General features: G+C 38.5%; 1 long non-coding RNA gene across 1 annotated transcript; it reads left to right on the forward strand.

Moving 5' to 3' along the window:
- Positions 1-13236: 13236 nt before the first annotated feature.
- Positions 13237-19930, forward strand: LOC104243192 (uncharacterized). Its single transcript, XR_715150.2, has 2 exons — positions 13237-13640; positions 19626-19930. It is a non-coding gene; the product is annotated as an uncharacterized lncRNA (long non-coding RNA).
- Positions 19931-20466: the final 536 nt, after the last annotated feature.

The raw sequence follows: 20466 nt of genomic DNA on the forward strand, positions 1-20466 counted from the left end.
TAATATTACTCGTATTATTCTCTCGAATTCCTACTCTCCTATTCAAGCTAACCTAACGCCTATATTCATATTGAATTAGGATTAACAAAAACGCATTAATAATTACTGTATAATAACCAAGCAAGGCGGTTAGATGTATCCCCATCCTAACTGCAAATCCATTCCCGATGCTCAAGTTCAAGATCTTGCTCTACTCAATCTTATATGCAACCTAGAATTTCCTCTCCCGAGTTCAATCCTAGATTTGTAAATAGTATTTAATTGGTGATCAAGTAATTGAATAATTAAGTACAAAATTTAATAAATAAACCAGTATGATAAAATAAAAAGAACAATTCAAGATTGAAACTACAACGTTCATGTAACACCCAAAACTCTAGAACTAATAAACTATGAGATTAAAGTAAGGGAAGAGAGAAAAACTGAGAATCCTTGCTCCCCGAGTGTTTCGTGCTTTCATTTTCCTCTCAAAGTGACGTCTCCCCCTCCAAAATAGGTTTAGACATACTTTTATATGAGTTGGGGGCATCTTGGGTCGAAATAACCTTCTTCCAGATGAAGCAGGATACTTTCCCATCACCCAACGCCCAGGATAGCGTGGGGTGCTAACCATGGCGTAGGGATTTTTGAGGTTCTGGAAACTAGGCCACTAGTAGCGCCCTATGCTACCTGTGGCGCTACAAATGGCTATTTTCTAATTTTGCTCTTTTTTAGCCCTAATCTAGCACTTTTCACCCCATATTGCCTCCGGATGATTCCTACACATAAAAATACCACGAATTAGCATAAAATAATACATTTCACATTCGAAATCTACGAAATACGAGTAAAATGTGAGGCAATATATATATAAATATATATAATTTAAGCTAAATATCAGCACCCGACACTTAGACTCTTTCTCGCCCTCGAGCAATGGGACTATCAACTACACCCCAACAAGGTACATATCTCAACTAGAGAGGAGCACTTCAATTTTTAACCATACACTCTGCCCTTGAATATGATCGATACCAGCAATCAAGCATGAACATACAAATTTAATATTTTTCCCGTTTTAAACATGACCAAGTATAAACATTTCAATTCAATCAATTCAAAAAACCTATCTATAACCACCCTACCTCAAGAGCCGACTCGTTACCACTAAGCACCCTCCACTCGCGCATGCACCTAACAAAAGAAGTTTATAATATTAACAATCCTTCATGAGATCATGTGCCCTCACAAACATACAAAAGAGTGAATATAGAATAGTCCACACATTCAAGTATGCCTTTGAACATAATTTAAGGACATCACATAATTTGAAAAAATAAATCGTTCACTCTCTCAAAGAATTCATAGGCATAACATAGTTGTACCAAAAGTTTGCCCGTAGTGTACATCTCTACTAAACTAAGCTAGCCAAATTTAGGATCAATTAGGACTTTAAGGTTGTAATATAGGTTAAGGGACGGGTAGAATACATTTAGGAATAGTGAATAATCCTCCTAAGTACTTTTATACACTATACTCACAAATCGAGCACATCTTTATCTCAACCAATTCACTCTCCACAAACCATATACAATGTAGACCTTTTTCAATTAAGCAGTTCTACACTCCTACTAGCACGAATTAGTAAGATTAGGAAGTGTGTATTTTTCTACATTATTTGATATATTCTTTTTTTTTCTTTCTTGCAATTTTTTTCTTTTTCTACACACCCTCCATACATTAAGGTTCATTGGCTAGACCTTTTTTTCACAACTTTAGTGTACCTTAAGGGCGTTGTAACGACCCAGTCAGTCATTCTGAGAGTTATAGCCCCGTTTTCCCCATTTCTGGTTCTTTATGTGTTGTTCAGTTGTGTTGAGTTGTATCGAGTTGGTAAGTTTGGGTTCAGAGTAGTTTTGGAGTGAAATGATCACTTAGTCTCTTAGTTAGAAAGCTAAGTTAGAAAAGTCAATCAAAAGTTGACTTATGAGTAAACAAATTCGGATTTAAATTTTTATGATTTGATTAGCTTCGTTGGGTAATTATAAACTTAGGAGTGTGTCGGAATATAATTTGGAGGTACGTGGTACAATTAGGCTTGAATTGGCGAAAGTTAAAAGTTTAGAAGTTCTTAGGCTTGAATTCGAGGTTGATTTGTTGTTTTAGTGTTGTTTTGGGTGTTCCGGAGGTTCGACTAAGTTTGGGTAGAGATATATGACTTGTTGGAATTATTGGTTGAGGTCCCAAGGGCCTCAAGTAAGTTTCGGATAGGTTTGAGTTGTGTTGCGCTCGTTTTTCTTATGTTCCGATGTCGTTTCTTCAAGCATAAATGATATCATATTGAACTAATGAGCTCCAATTTCTTTTTTGATTGAAGCAGTAGATCCGTATCGTAATTAAGGACCCATAGCAAAAAAGAATCATCAAATTTGGATATCGTATGAAGATTTTATGGTCAGTTTACTAAGAATTAGGTTGCTAGATTTTTTAGATTAATTACAAAATTGCCACTAACGGCGTATTTAAAAATCTGCACTATTTGCAAATATTGAAACCAACATATCACACTCATTATAAGGTCAAATTGAGTGATTCAAAAGCCTAACTTGACTAAAAGTTCCCAAGGAATCCATTGGAGGCATAAAAAGCGAGTTTTGAAATCGTTTGGCATGAGAAACGAGGCAGAATAACTGGCAGAAAAATATATAACACAAGGTTGGTTCATTCATTCATATTTTGAGTTGGGGAGCTTGTATTTGGGCAATTTTGGAGGCAATTTTAATCATAGTGAATGAGATTCAGAGCTTTTAGAGACTGAGTTGAGGGATGAGAACACCCCGGAGTAGGATTTTACGCTATTGAGGTAAGTAACAATTTTAACTTTGGCCTTGAGGGTATAAACCCGGAAAATTTGATATCATGTGATTGTTTGGAGGTGATACCCACGCTATGTGATGGGCGTGTTGGTGTATACCTCGAGGGATTGAGACTTGATCCGTCTCGTGGGGCCTCATGGCCATTATCTATGTTTACGTAGTTACTTGTTGTTGAATTTGTCTACCTTCATGTTAGAAATCATGCTTAGGCTTTATTCATGCTCACATTATTTGTACACAGTCATAGAAATTTTTGTACATGTTTATCTCAGTCTCTATTATTTGCTAATATGTTGTGATACTTGATGTGAGTTGTGTCCCCTTATTTGTAATGATAGTGAGGCTAGTGAGGTAAATGGTTGGGTGAGGCTAAGGGCATGGTTGTGAGGATATTAATACCATAGCGCGTGAGCTGTACGCATAGCACATAAGCTGACCGTGCGGGTCCAGGTATTGATACCGTAGCGCGTGAGTTGTCCGTGTAGCACGTGAGCTGACCGTGCGGATCCAGGTATTGATATTATGGCACGTGAGCTGTCCATGCTTAGAGTTTGGGCTTTGGGAGCCCCTCTAAAGTATGTACACAGCCTCGGTGAGCATAAAGTGTTGAGTGTGTTGAGTGTTGAGTGCGAGTGATGAGTGACGGAGTGACACTGTCGTGAGGTTATATTTATTTGTTTTGTTGTTGCATTTTTCTGTTGATTTTCTTTGTGGCATTTACTGAGTTATGAAATTTACCTATTTATTTGTGTTTATTTTCAAATTGTGAAAATAAATTATTGGACTGTTTTACTTATCTCGTCACTACTGCTCAGTTCCTTAGTTATTTTTGTTACTACTGAATCAGTTGTACTCATACTACACCCACTTTATGTGCAGATCCAGGTGAGTTAGAGCGCGGCGATCGTTGAGTTCAGGCCGGCTATCTGTGGAGATTGCAAGGTAGCTGCCAGTGTCCGCAGGACCTTGTTACTCCTCTTGACATTTCTTCTTTTAGACAGTTAGACAGTTTATATATCTTAGTTTATAGTTTTAGATGCTCATGACTTAGTGACACCCCGATGTTTGGGGCTCATTTTCGTATTTTTCTATATTATATTTAGAGTTGATTTACTTTATGAAAATTTTAAATGTTAAAATATTTTATTAATTTCTTATAATCGGTTTAGTAGTAATATTTTGGGAAGTAGGCTTGCCTTGTAACACGATAGGCGCCATCACTACCATGGTTAGAATTTGGTTTGTGCCAAGTTGGTATCAGAGCCTAAGATACATAGGTCTCACGAGTCATGAGCGGGTTTAGTAGAGTCTTGCGGATCGGTACAGAGATGTTTGTACTTATCTTCGAGAGGCTACAGTACCTTTAGGAAAACTTCACCTTCTTGAATTCTTATCGTGCGGTATTGATTCAGCTTGAAGTGTTACTCTTTGAATTCCTTCCACGCATTCGTATACGCATATGAGCGCTCGATATTAGTTGTGCATCGACTAATTGTGATTCCCTGGATGAGGTACGAGATGTGATTTCTGTGTATTGATGTTGCGCCAGTCTGGAGGACTTGAGGCCGGGTTTTGACTGTAGATTGAACATAGAGGTATTGATTATGTGAGCACGTGCTTGTGGACCTATATGTCCGGTAGTGTCCCTATTAGTGGAAATGGTGGCTGGATGGATACGTGATGAGTATGATGTGACCGCGAGATGAGTTCATATGATTTGAATGTGATAAGAAGGTATTGCTGAAGGTTTCACCTATTTGAGACTCCAGGTATGTTTTTAGACTCGTTTGAGGACGAACATTTGTTTGAAAGGGGGAGGATATAACGACCCAGTTAGTCGTTTTGAGAGTTATAGCCCTGTTTCCCCCATTTCTATTTCTTTATGTGTTATTCAGCTGTGTTGAGTTGTATCGAGTTGGTAGGTTTAGGTTTGGAGTAATTTTGGAATGAAATGATCACTTAGTCTCTTAGTTAGAAAGCTAAGTTAGAAACGTCAATCGGAAGTTGACTTATGAGTAAATGAATTCGTATTTGGATTTTTATGATTTGATTAGCTTCATTGGGTGATTTTAGACTTAGGAGTGTGTCCGGAATATAATTTGGAGGTCCGTGGTAGAATTAGGCTTGAATTAGCGAAAGTTGGAAGTTTAGAAGTTCTTAGGCTTGAATTCGAGGTTGATTTGGTGTTTTGGGTGTTCCGGAGGTTCGACTAAGTTCGTGTAGTGATATATGACATGTTGAAATTATTGGTTGAGGTCCCGAGGGCCTCAGTTGAGTGTCGGATAGGTTTGGGTTGTGTTGCGCTCGTTTTTCTTCTGTTTTGACACCGTTTCTTCAAGCATAAATGATATCATATTGAAAAAATAAGCTACTATTTCTTTTTTGATTGAAGCATTAGATCCGTATTGTAATTACAGACCCGTAGCAAAAAGAATCGTCCAATTTGGACATCGTATGAGGATTTTATGGTCATTTTACTTAGAATTAGGTTTCTAGATTTTCAGATTAATTACGAAATTACCACTGGCGGCATATTTCAAAATCTGCACTATTTGCAAATATTTAAACCAATATATCTCATTCTTTATAAGGTCATTCAAAAGCCTAACTTGACTTTCGGGATAAAAAGTGAGTTTCGGGATCGTTTGGCATGAGAAACGAGGCAGAATAACTGGCAGAAAAATCTATAAAATAAGAGTTTGTTCATTCGGTCATATTTTGAGCTAGGGAGCTCGGATTAAATTTGGGCAATTTGGAGGCGGTTTTCACCATAGGGATTGGGATTCGGAGCTTTTGGAGACTGAGTCGAGGGACGAGGACATCCCGGAGTAGGATTTTATGTTGTTGAGGTAAGTAACAGTTTTAACTCTAGCCTTGAGGATATAAACCCAGAGAATTTGATATCATGTGATTTTTTAGAGGTGATACCCACGCTAGGTGACGGGCGTGTGGGTGTATACCTCGAGGGATTAAGACTTGGTCATTCCTGTGGGGTCTCATGGCCATCATCTGTGTTTACGTAGGTACTTGTTGTTGAACTTGTTTGCCTTCATGTTAGATATCATGCTTAGGCTTTATTCATGCTCACATTTTTTGTACTCAGTCATAGAAATTTTTGTACATGTTTACCTCAGTCTCTATTATTTGCTAATATGTTATGATACTTGATGTGGGTTGTGTCCCCTTATTTGTTAATGATGATGAGGCTAGTGAGGCACATGATTGAGTGAGGCTGAGGGCCTGGTTGTGAGGATATAAATACCATAGTGCATCAGCTGCGTAGCACGTGAATTGACTGTATGGGTCTAGGTATTGATACCATAGCATGTGAGTTGTCCGTGTAGCACCTAAGAAGACCGTGCGGATCCAGGTATTGATATTATGGCACGTGACCTGTCTGTGCTTAGCGCTTGGGCTTTGGGAGCTCCTCCGGAGTCTGCACACACCCTAGTAAGCGCAGAGTGTTGAGTGTTTTGAGTGTGTTGAGTGCTGAGTGCGAGTGGTGAGTGATGGAGTGAGGTTGTATTTATTTGTGTTGTTGCTGCATTTATCTGTTAAATTTCTTTGTGGCATTTACTGAGTTATGAAATTTACCTATTTATTTTTAAATTGTGAAAATAAATATTTGGACTGTTTTACTTAGCTCGTCATTACAGCTTAGTTCCTTAGTTATTTCTGTTACTACTGAGTCAATTGTACTCATATTATACCCTGTACTTTATGTGCAGATCCAGGTGAGTTAGAGCGCGGTGATTGTTGAGTTCAGGCTGGCTATCTGTGGAGATTACAAGGTAGCTACTAGTGTCTGCAGTACCTTGTTACTCCTCTTGTCATTTCTTCTTTTGGATAGTTAGACAGTTTATATATCTTAGTTTATAGTTTTAGACGCTCATGACTTAGTGACACCCCGATGCTTGGTGCTCGTTTCCGTATTTTTCTATATTATATTTAGAGTTGATTTAGTTTATGAAAAATTTAAATGTTAAAATGTTTTATTAAGTTCTTATAATTGATTTAGTAGTAATATTTTGGGAAGTAGGCTTGCCTTGTAACACGATAGGCTCCATCACGACCATGGTTAGATTTTGAGTTGTGACATGCGCTTCCATGGTTCCACTCGAAAGGTACTTCTCAATCTCTCACCTTACTTATTTTAGCGAATAAGTGCCTTAGGAGGTAAAGGTTCAATAATCTAAAATTAAGAACAAGGTAAGGGTACGTCTTGTAATATGTAACGACCCGACCGATTATTTTGAGCATTTGCACTTCGCTTGCCAGTTCTCAGGCATAACTAGCCCCGTATGATGTATTATGACCTATGTAAATCGTCGGTTTTGGTTTTCATGATAATCGGAATAGATTTGGAAGAACAATTCTCAGCTTGAAGCTTTAAATTTGAAAGGTTTGACCGAGTTTTGGCTTTTTAGTATTCGATCTTGAATTTGGATTTCTATGATTTGGTTAGCTCTGTTAGGTGATTTTGGACTTGGGAGCGGGTCCGGAATGTATTTCGGAGGTCCGTGGTAGATTTAGGCTCGAATTGGCGAAATTGGAAATTTGGCATTTTTCGGTCGGTAGTGGAAATTTTGATATCGAGGTCGGAATGGAATTCCAGAAAATGGAGTATGTTCGTTGTATCATTTGTGACGTGTGTGAAAAATTTCAGGTCATTCGGACGAATTTTGATAGACTTTTTAATCTCGTTCGGAACTCAGAGGTTTTAGAATTCTTAGGCTTGAATCCGAGGGTGATTCGATGTTTTGATGTTATTTTGAGTGTTTCGAAGATTGAAACAAGTTTGAATGATATTATGGGGTGTGTTGGCATGTTTGGTCGGGGTCTCATGAGGCTCGGATAAGTTTTGGAAGAGTTTTTGGAAGATTTTGCCGTTTTGTGCATAAGCATGTAATGATCCAAAGGTCCATTTTTAGTTCTAGAGATCGAAATTTTATTTTGAGACTTCCAGAATTTTGATAATGAATTATAGGAGTGATCGGAAAAGTTTAGTCTAATTTCTTCTAGTCGCGATTAGGTTTTTGACGCGAAACATGAGTTAATTGTTTAACAACCGAAATGGGTATCGCACTGAGCAAATAAGCTCCGAATTGAGTTTTGATTGAAGAGCTATGTTCGTATTATTATTTTTGACTCATAGGAACAAGATTCATCGAATTCCGAGTTCGTATGCTGGAGTTAGAGCCTTTTTAGTAAAAATAAATATTATTTGTGCAACAGGATCTGGTGCGCACCTATAGCGACTAGATTTGGCACTTCTAGCGACGGGAATTGGGCTTTTAGCGACCCGAATCATGTTTTATTGAGCTGTCTTGTTTATTTTTTTAGCTCATTTCCAACATTTTTAGACGAAAAGAACGCGGCTTGGGGCGATTTTTGAGCGAGAAGTCATGGGAAATCTTGAGGTAAATTACTTGTGATCATTTCTACTCCATAATATTGAATTATCATCGAATCATCCGACTAGATTACATGTTTTTGAGGTGTAAATTGGGGATTTGGACCTAGGGATTTGAAAATAAGATTTGAAGATTTGGAGGCCAAATTGTTATCGGAATTTAGTAATTTTGGTATGGTTGGACTCGTGGTTAAATGGGGTGTCGGATTTTGTGATTTTTATCGGATTCCGAGATGTGGGCCCGGGGGTCGGGTTTGGCCAATTTTGGAATTTTTGATGTAATTTGATAATTTTCGCTTGGGCTTTGTTCCTTTAGCGTACGTTGATGATAATATACTGATTTTGGTTAGATTTAGAGCATTTGGAGGTCGATTCGAGAGGCAAAGACATCGAGGGCTAGAGTTTGGACCGGTTTGAGGTAAGTAATGATTATAAATATTGTCCTTAGGGTATGAAACCCCAGATTTCACATCATTGTGCTACTTTGAGGTGACGCGCACGCTAGATGACAAGCGTGGAGTCGTGCACTGTTGGGGATTGTGACTCGGTCCGTCCCGTGCGACTGTTAAGTCTCGTATTTGATTGAAAACTGTTTGATATCATTGTGTTTTGGAAAGTATTACCATGTTTTGGGCTGAATGCCATATTTGGGCATCGTTCCAACTATTTTGGACCTTTAGGGGATTTTTACTACTATTCTTCACTGTTTTGACTTAATATCTATAGAGCTACAAGCAACTACGTACTCAACCAGCCAAGAACCTTTCCATTTGATCCCATCTGGGATAAAATCACTATACATCCCATGCTCCCCACGCCAGTAGAAATGTACACCTCCAACCGTAGTAGAAATCATCAAGAACTCTCCAAAATCCATTTGCACAAAACTAAAACGTCAGGACTGAATCCTTCTAACTCAACCAAGCTACGCAGGCCACTAAAACCTAAGAGCATTGCCGCAAAACACCTGTAGAAACTCATTACCTCGTAAACACCCAAACGACTAATCATATTCTTATCATGTCGATCCGGCCTACTACCAAGCTATCCCATCTATCCAAGTTCCTTCTAATTTACCTTCAACTTGATACTTCTTCTCTCTATAACACCACAATCCTCGACCCATACTTGCCACACGAGACCCAAGCAAAAAGCCACACCGTCCTACGGTTCATAAGCCGCTGACTACTCTCTCAAATATCCCCAGAAGCATGATATTCGAGATACTTTTCCTGAAGAGACTTCCTGCGAATCTAAAGTCATTACCTTCACCTTCCTGATACTGATGTGTAGAATCCATAATGATATAGAAATACCACGAGTCTTGACACTCTCCAATGCAAACCTCAGTTTCTAGCCAAATATACAACTTGAAAATCTCCAATTATTACATGTAAAATCTTGAACCAATTAGAATAATTCTTGAGAGTCATCCACTCTACTCAAACCGCAATTAGACCGATCAAATAGACCGACGACCTGTGCTCCATTAGCACTCCGACACCGTAGAATATAACCTCACCTTAATGCAACCAAGCAACTTCCTGTTCTATGCACCATACATCCTTTACCAATAACAACTCAAGTCATTCCGTGATTCTCATACACCCATAAAGCATAACATAACCTGTATTGAAATTTCCTTTACTCGAGCTCTCCTTGGTCTCAACCTCCGTAAGCCATAACTGATTCACCAGTACGCCTCAAGCTGGAACCAACATAGCACATAACCGTGCAATCAACTAATCAATAACAGACTCCCCCACTTGGCTCAAAGCCATAGATCAAAACACACAATAACTCATAATGCATATACCCTATTACTTCCATAATACCACAGTGAGATTATTCTCAATCCTTCATAAGCTCGTGCAACACAGACCATCTCGTACTTCAAATCTTCTGCAAATCTCGCATTCACCCTCGCAATAGTCAAGCCCACTCTCTTAAGCGACCCCAAATTCAAATTGCATACATATATTTCACTGGTAAAAGAGATCTTCCAACGAATAACGTAAGGCTCACACAAACTTCAGAACACTCCGAAGGAGGTAACCCACCTGCTTCGCCTCAAACTAATAGCTCTTCATACCTTTCCACCGCCATAAACATTACACAATCACTTAATCTTCTTGAGTTTGAACTCATATCGTAACATGAAATCTACTCCACTCCCCAAGTAAACAACATGAAAAGATTCTTCACACACCAATAACTTGGTGCTATACATCAACTCAAGACGGAAATCAAGCACCAAATAGTTCTTCTATCATCAAGCAGACCCTTCTCGTTGCTTCCAAATCATATGAATACATCTCATAGTCACATCATACTCATCACATAGTCATCCATCCATTGCTCACACAATCAGCACCTCAGTGCTCAAGCTATAGGCAAAACCCGGCCTCAAGTCCTCCAGACTGGCCAACATCAACACACAGAAATCACGTCTCGCCTCTCGATCAGGGAATCACAAGTTGTCAATGCATAGCTGATAACCAATGCTCATGCGCGCATACGAACGCGTGGAAGGAATTCAAAGAGTTATATTTCAAGCCGAATCAAGGACGCACGATAAGAATTCAAGAATGTGAAGTTTTTCCTAAAGGTTCTGCAGCCTCCCGAGGATAAGTACAGACGTCTCTATACCGATCCGCGAGACTCTACTAAACCTACTCATGACTCGTGAGACCTATGTAACCTAGGCTCTGATACCAACTTATCACGGCCCTAAAACCAACCCGGTCGTGATGGCGCCTATCATGAAACTAGGCCAGCCGACACAAATCCTGAATTTAACCATTATTCAATAAAAGTCATTTTTAAGCCTTTAATTAATCAAATATCTCATAATGTAAGTCTAAATGGACAGTGCGGAATAAATACACTCGACATCGGGGTGTCACAAGTCACGAGCATCTACTAAGGTCTGAATACAACAAAGAGTCTATAAATATCCTAAATACAATATAAGGAAGATAAGAGGGAGAAAAGCAGTGCTGCAAACGTTGGGCAGCTATCTTGCTAACTCCGATGACTCTACCACTAAGCAATAAACATCCGCTACCGGGTTCAGAATTTCTTGAATCTGCACACAAGGTGCAGGGAGTAATGTGAGTATGATAATCAATAAATAATAAAAGTAAATGAAAGCTGAGCTGTAAGAAAACACGTAAGACACAGCATAACGCTATAGCAAATGCAGTACATTTCCAAAACAGTACAGAAATTATTTTCTTCATAAATCAAGCTAGTTTCAGTAAAACCCTTTTAAAACAACTTTCAATACTTTCAAACGAGTGATAAAAACAGTGAGTAAAAAAATGCTAGAAACGTAAACAACCCCTCGGGCAAAACATGTACCATAAACTGCCTCTCGGGAAAAATAACAACAGAACCAGCTCCTCGGTCTACCTCACAATCACTCGTAATCAGCCCCTCGGGCATAACATGAATCAAGAACAGCCCCTCGGGCATCAATATGAAACAACAACAACCCCTAGGGCTACACCATATCACTCACACTGGGTACCCGCGCTTATTGGGGGTGTACAGACTCTGGAAGGGGCTCCTTACAGCCCAAGCGCAATAACAAGCCATCTCGTGGCTTAATCAAACAGGCACTTGGCCTCATAACAACAAGCCACCTCGTGGCATAAATCAATCATGCCCTCGGCCTCACAATATCATGAATCGATAACAACCTGTTGCGGCGTGCAGCTCGATCCCATAATATCCTCACAACACAGGCCTTCGTCCTCACTCAGTCAGAAACCTCTCAAGCCACTCGGACAACAGTAAAACATGATGATCAGCCCAAAATATCATTTAAAATATCAAAACGGAGTAAATACGACTGAGTTATAAGAAAAAGTAAAGCACAACATGATTATGAAGTTCTCATATTTATCATAGGATGGCATGGTATATGCGGTATATTGTGTAGGGTTGAGATTTGCATATGTGAGGTCATAGTTCAGTTCTGGAAGGAAGGTCATAAATTCTTAGGTAACATGGACAGTTTCAGACGACTAGATAAATGAGATCACTGATTGGTGTGGCTTGATGATGGTATACATTTTAGAAAGGGCAACGTGTTTGAGTTGAGGATACTTCATTAGTATTGCGGCACTCTCTTGTTGGATCGACTGCTTATATTCGAGTTTGCTTGGTGGCACAAAAGAATTATAGGAGTACCTATCATGGGATGATTGGGTATTAGAGGTGTGTTGTATATTCGGACGGTGAAGTTAACATCGGATATAGTGATTCACGTGTTGTATGGATTTGGAGACTGGGAGTTCTCATAAACAGGTTAGGTCATGGTTGTGGATCACGTGTATAGGCCTTGTGTGGTGGCTATCGAGGGTTTGGAGAACTGAGGGGATCCTTTGTTGCTGGTGTGAGCACCTAATTTTTGCCCTACATGAAAATAACTCCTAAAATAGGCCAAAAATAATTTTAATTAATTTTTAAGAGTTTTTCTTTATTTAGTTGCATTTTTAATATTTTTAAAATCATAGAAAAATTATAAATAATTGCCACGTTTTAATCTCATGACATCTTAGGTTCAATTCGCATGTAGGAATTAATTTTATTAAGAAAAATCACAAAAAATAGTCATTTTTACATATTTAGATTTTAGCCTTTAAAATTAACATTTTTTAGTTATAAGTTAATTAGTTGTTTTAATGTTAAAAATAGATAAATAATTTTAATATCTATAAAATAGATTAATTTAGGATTTTAATTAATTAAATAAAAGAAAAAGAAAAAAAATAAAGAAAAAGAAAATAGGAAAAATATATTTTGATTTTATTTTTTTTAAAATTGGATCAATTCCTAAAATGACCTAATTAATTTTTAAGACTCAAATCCTTTCAAGCCCAAATCAACCCTTACCTGACCCGACCCGAACCGGCCCAAACCCCCTCTACTTAAAACCCTACCCTAAACACCTAAAGACACATCTTGGACCTAAGAAGAATCGGACCACACCCTTACAAAAATACAGAGAAGCGGTGCAAAGAGAGGAGCGAAAATCTTCTCCAAAAAATCAAGCTTTCATTCCCTCTTCTTCCTCCATTGAGTCTCACTCTCACTCTCAAACGGAAGATACACACAGAGAAACACCAAAGATTTGAAAAACAAATTTTTCAAAATCTCAAAGAAAATCAAACAGATCTAAATCCGATAAAAAGAGTTCCAAACAAAAATCAAAAACAAAAAGAAGAAGAAAGCTGGAATTAGAGGGACTGGCATCGATTTCTCTTGGCTTGGCGTTGATTTTCTGGGTTTGGTTGAGTTATTTTGCTGATGTTCTTCTCTGCTGGGCTTGAGATTCAAATCCTCTGTTATTGGACCTTTACTCGGTCAGTTTCTTGCCATTGTTTTGTTATAAAATAATGTGATTCTTACTCTTTCCATTTTTTTACTAAAACATTAAAAACTATTGTTGTCTGCTTGTTGGGTGCATGGTCTCGACTCTTTATAATTCTTTTATTTGACCTTGAACTTGTACTGAAATACTTTCTTTTTGGTTATAGACTCCAGACGCAACATGTAATTACCTTGTGGATAGTCTGCTTTCTCACACATCATTAATAACTTTTGTTCCTAAAAGGATTAAACCACTAGTAATCGTTGAGCATGAGCGAAAGAGTGGAATTGCCACATCAATAACCTTCGCTTTGTAGTTATTATGTATGGATCACATATTGAATATATCAGATGAATTCTACAACTCACATCTCTAACAAACATTTAAGTGTAAAGACACTTAAACAAAAGGGTCCAATATCTTACTCAGTTAGTTTCCTGTCATGATTTACTCGGTCCATTTCTTAAACTCCTAAAGTCAGATTCTCATTTTGCACTTTATTTTGTACTAGCTTTGGAGATTATGCTTAAATAAATTGTGGCCATATTAGTTATCTTACATGCGCTGGTACATTTCCTTTGATTTGAAATTTTGGGTGTTTGGATTTTGAAGGTTACCGTGCTTAGTTTTGTTTTTGGAATACTTTAAATATTTATGATTTGTAATGTAAAGATAATAGTGGTGACATGAAAGGATACATGTTTGAAAATTATTTTGTAATAGAGAAGTTTCCTTTAAAATTGCACCTTGTTAATAATGGGACATGAATATATTGTATATGCATACGTATATATGGACAGTAGGGTGTATGACCTAGACCACGTTGAAGTTGAATAAAGAAACATTAAATTTTGCAGCAAATGAATTGGTAAAGACGCAAGCAATCCTTTGAAAGCAATAAGCTCTTTTATTTCAATAAACCTATGTGTATAAACTCTTGGCCTCGCAATAATCTCAAACTTAGAAAGAATAAATCATAAACATCGTAGCTTGCTTTAACTGCGTTAATTAAATAAATCATCACGGCTATGGGTACGGTTTCCGTGGCATGCTCGTGATACCTAATCTCAATTCGGGTGTGCATTTCATGTGACCCGATCATAACAACTTTGAATATTAATAAAAGTAAACATGTCGCGAATCGCATGTGCATTTCATGTAGCGTGGTTTGCGGTGTGTTCCAAAACAAACAAGTGTACGATAATCGTAACTTGTTCAAGAAATAAGTCCATAAATCCTAAAAGCGGTTAAATTAAATAAAAGCGATTATAAAGCTAAAAATGCACAATAGGTTTAAAATGTGTAGTAAATCAGATAATAGGCCAATTATTAATAGTTTAAGCGACTGTGCTAGAACCACGAAATCCGGGAATGTCTAACACCTTCTCCCGGGTTAACAGAATTCCTTATCTAGAATTTCTGACGTCGCAGACTTTTAAATAAAGTCGAATTTCCTTGATTTGAGATTTAAAATAAACCGGTGACTTGGGAAACCATAAATTATCCCAAGTGGCGACTCTGAAAAATAAATACAATAATTCCATTTCGATTAATGTCACTTTAATTGGAAAAACTACCTTGTATACTCTCGGGTGTAAAAAGGAGGTGTGACAGCTGGGTATGTTAGATGTTGGATGTGATATTGGGTATGGACCGGTTGTCTTAGTGTCGTGTTATTCTGGACTGTTGCGCTATGACGACGACGTTGGCAATGCCGCGGATGCCACGGATTGAATGACGAAGTTCGACGGATTATGTTTCCAGTAAGGTGATTTCATTTTTGAAGACCCAGCGGATGGTTGGAAAGAGTTGCCTTTCTTATTTGGGCCTTCGTGATGGATGTCAGTGCAGAGACTCCTACTATTGATTTAGTTCTGGTGGTGAGGGATTTTCCAGATGTGTTTCTTGCTGCCAGACATGTCGGACAGGGTTGTTGATTTCGGTATTGATTGGGTGCCGGACACCGTATTGTATGGCACCGACAGAGTTAAAGGAGTTGAAGGAGCAGCTTCAGGGACTCCTTGATAAAGGGGTTCATTGGTAGGCCAATGTGCATGTGTGTTCTAACTTGAGTCGGCTTGGTTGACTCCGAGTTGTATTGTTGAGGGATGTGTTGATTCGATTGTTGTTGAGCTTATTAGTGACTTGGGGAGATCTATGAGTTACCTTTACGTGTTGTGAGGCGTTGAGATTTGTTGGTTATAGGCACATGTGGTACGGTTTTATTGGAGTCTCTCAGTGGAATTCGAGCAGGAAGAATGTTGGGTATTGCTCGGCGGATGACGTATCGGTTGTGTCCTTTCGGGTTTGTGTAATGTTATGTCAATTACTTTGCCGTGATTATGATGATTTGCTTTAGTTATAGACATCAAATTGCACGTGGTTGTCGATTGGAGCATAATGACTTGAGGTGTTTTATGTGGACTAGTGTTTGGATGGGGTCGCGCATTGGAGCGAAGCTAGGTGGTGGTATGATCCTACTGGATAGATTCGTGTGTTCTAGTTCTACGTCGTGTGATGGGTTCTCAGCATTTTGTTGTGGTGGTACTGGTGAGCTTGCGGTACAACTCTTTCATTTGAGTCATTTTTCATGATTTGAGTACGTTCGGATTGTTGCTTATCGACGTGCGGATTGCACGAGTTGTGGCTTTAGATTGTATTGATGTGTCATGTCACCCGAGTAGTTGTGTTGGATTGGATGATATCGTTGGGATCTAGAATGAATACAAATAGATTTGGTTTCAGCGTGTTGGAAAGATAATATCGATGTTCGGTTCAGAAATCTGCTATGGTCCTTGCCAAGGGAGAAGTGGCTTCATGAATGGTTGATCTGAGGAATGGTTATGACTTTCTACATGTTTCATTCATCATTGGCAGTATACAAAAATGTTGGAATGAGGCTTTGGTTTGATAAGAGGTTTATTACCGAAATTGGGTTGTTTGAGCAGCTGATGTGATTAGAAGTTATCGCTATGAGTGTTTGAGTTGTGCGATATATCATGTGATTTTCATCTTGGATTGCGGTTATAGCTTGATACAGCGTGTTCAGACTTATTCAGTTTGTAGATGTGAGATTCTGATCTTATAGACAATTTCGGAAGTGGAAAATTGATTCTAAGGTTATGGGCTATGATGAATTGTGAAATTTCAGTTATGTTGTGTTACCAGACCTATATGGGATAGGGTGACGTGAGATCACCCCCTGGTATGTGCATGGTAAGGTTACCAGCGATTTGATAGTTTTCAAAACAACTCTGGGCACGTTCGAGGACGAACGTATGTTTAAGTGGGGGAGGATGTAACGACCCGATCGGTTTTGATCATTTGCACTTCGCTCGCTAGTTCTCGGGCATAACTAGCCCCGTATGATGTATTATAACCTATGTAAATCGTCGATTTTGGTTTTCAGGATAATCAGAATAGATTTGGAAGACAACTCAGTTTGAAGCTTTAAATTTGAAAGGTTTGACCAAGTTTTGACTTTTTAATATTCGATCTTGGATTTGGATTTCTATGATTTGGTTAGCTCCGTTAGATGATTTTGGACTTGGGAGGCGTCCGAAATATATTTTGGAGGTCCGTGGTAGATTTAGGATCGAATTGGCGAAATTGAAAATTTGGCCTTTTTTGGTCGACAGTGGAAATTTTGATATCAGGGTCGGAATGAAATTCCAGAAATTGGAGTAGGTCTGTTGTATCTTTTGTGACGTGTGTGCAAAATTTCAGGTCATTCGGACGAGTTTTGATAGACTTTTTGATCGAATTCGGAAGTTTTAAAATTCTTAGGTTTAAATTTGAGGGTGATTCAATGTTTTGATATTGATTTGAGCGTTTCGAAGGTTGGAACAAGTTTGAATGATGTTATGGGGTGTGTTGGCATGTTTGGTCGAGGTCCCATGAGGCTTGGATAAGTTTTGGAAGAGTTTTTGGAAGATTTTACCGTTTTGAGCATAAGCATGTAATGATCCAAAGTTCTACTTTAGTTCTAGAGATCGAAATTTGATTTCGAGACTTCCAGAATTTTGATAATGAATTATAGGAGTGATCTGGAAAGTTTAGTCTAATTTCATCTAGTCGCGATTGAGTTTTTGACGCGAAACATGAGTTAATTATTTAACGAACGAAATGGGTATCGCACTGAGCAAATGAGCTCTGAATTGAGTTTCGATTGAAGGACTATGTTTGTATTATTATTTGTGACTCATAAGAACAAGAATCATCGAATTCCGAGTTCGTATGGTGGAGTTAGAGCCTTTTTAGTGAAAATAAATATTGCTGGTGCAATAGGATCTGGTGCGCACCTTTCCTGACCAGATTTGGCACTTGTCGCGACGGGAATAAGGCTTTTAGTGATCAGAATCGTGTTTTATTGAGCTGTCTTGTTTTTTAGCTCATTATCACATTTTGGACGAAAAGAACGCAGCTTGGGGCGATTTTTGAGCGAGAAGTCATGAGAAATCTTGAGATAAGTCACTTGTGATCATTTCTACTCCATAATATTGAATTGTCATCGAATAATCCAACTAGATTACATGTTTTTGAGGTGTAAATTGGGGATTTGGACCTAGAGATTTGAAAATAAGATTTGGAAGCTGAATTATTATCGAAATTTAGTAATTTTGGTATGATTGGACTCGTGGTTAAATGAGTTATCGGATTTTGTGATTTTTATCGGATTCCGAGACGTGGGCCCCGAGTCGGATTTGGCCAATTTCGGAATTTTTAATGTAATTTGATGATTTTCGCTTGGACTTTGTTCCTTTAGCATATATTGATGATAATATACTGATTTTGGTTAGATTTAGAGCATTTGAAGGCTGATTCGAGAGGCAAAAGCATCGCGGGCTAGAGTTTGGATCGGTTTGAGGTAAGTAATGATTGTAAATATTGTCCTGAGGGTATGAAACCCCGGATTTTACATCGTTGTGCTACTTTGAGGTGATGCGCACGCTAGATGATGAGCGTGAGTTCGTGCACTGTTGGGGATTGTGACTCGGTTCGTCTCGTGCGACTGCTGCGTATTTGATTGAATACTGTTTGATATCATTGTATTTTGGAAAGTATTACCATGTTTTGGGCTGAATGCCATATTTGGGTCTCGTGCCAACTATTTTTGACCCTTAGGGGCTTTTTACTACTATTCTTCACTGTTTTGACTTAATATCTGTACTCAGTTATGCTGTGCTTTACTATTTTCATAACTCAGCAGTATTTACTCCGTTTTGATCTTTTAAATGATATTTTGGGCTGAGCATCTTGTTTTACTATTGCCCGAGTGGCTTGAGAGGATTCTGACTGAGTGAGACTAATGGCATGTGTTGTTAGGATATTATGGGATCGGCCTGCATGCCGCAGCAGGTTATTATGGATTCATGATGCTGTGAGGCCGAGGGCCTGATTGATTTATGCCACGAGGTGGCTTGTTGTTATGAGGCTGAGTGCCTGTTTGATTAAGCCACGAGATGACTTGTTATTGTTTTTGGGCGGTAAAGAGCCCATCCCGGAGTCTGCACACCTCCAGTGAGCGCGGATACCTAGTGTGAGTGATATGTTGTAACCCGAAGGGCTGTTGTTGTTTCATATTGATGTCCGATGGGCTATTCTTGATTCATGTTATGCCCGAAGGGCTGATTACAAGTGATTGTGAGGTACCTTAAGGGGCTGGTTCTGTTGATATTATGCCCGAGGGGCAGTTTGTGGTGCATGTTTTTGCCCGAGGGGCTGTTTACGTTTCTAGCGTTTTTTTACTCACTGTTTTTATCACTCGTTTGAAATTATTGAAAGTTGTTTTAAAAGGGTTTACTGAAACTGAGCTTGATTTACGAAGAAAATGATTTCTGTACTATTTTAGAAATGTACTGCATTTGCTGTAGCGTTATGCTGTGTCTTACGTGTTTTCTTACTACTCAGCTTTCATTTACTTTTATTATTTATTGAGTTGGCGTACTCACATTACTTCCCTGTACCTTGTGTGCAGATTCAGAAAATTTTGAACCCGGTAGCGGGTGTTGATTGCTCAGTGGCAGAGTCATCGGAGTTAGCAAGATAGCTTCCCGATGTTCGCAACTTGTTTTTCTCCCTCCTGTCTTCCTTATATTGTATTTAGGATATTTTTAGACTCTTCATTGTATTTTGACCTTTGTAGATGCTCGTGACTTGTGACACCCCGATGTCAGGCTTGTGTATTTATTTTGCACTGTCCATTTAGATTTACATTACGAGATATTTGATTAATTAAAGGCTTAAAAATGACTTTTATTGAATAATGGTTAAATTCGGGAATTGTGTCGGCTGGCGTAGTTTCACGATAGGCGTCATCACGATCGGGTCGGTTTTAGAGTCGTGACAGTGAGTGCCAAAGAAAAGGTCTATATGCTCAAAGGGGCTAGCAACGAAAATTTTTATTTTTAATTGATAAGCACATCTATGATCAAGCAAGAAACGCCTACATTATCTCCTAGACTAGCACAACTTACTGATTTTGCTTTGATTAACACACGAGGTAAGTTCTAGACTACATATGATAGCACAGAAAATCATAATTCATCACACACACATTGCACATGACTCAATTAAGACGGTTTTGTTCAATTATCAAGTCAAGCAAGCACATCTAATTGAGAATTTTTAAGCAATATTGTACTATGTGGCATACAAGTCAAACAACTGAGAAAAGACGCCACATAGTAGGCTATTTTATTTTACTCAGGTATCACAATTCAAATCAAATGTACGGGAAGACATAGCGCATGCCATAGCCTAATGTGCCAGCACCAAACACGTTAATAGGTACCTCAGAGCAACTCAGTTTCTTCCTA

The sequence above is a fragment of the Nicotiana sylvestris genome, chromosome 8 (genome assembly GCF_000393655.2).
Source record: "Nicotiana sylvestris chromosome 8, ASM39365v2, whole genome shotgun sequence".
Taxonomy (NCBI): domain Eukaryota; kingdom Viridiplantae; phylum Streptophyta; class Magnoliopsida; order Solanales; family Solanaceae; genus Nicotiana; species Nicotiana sylvestris.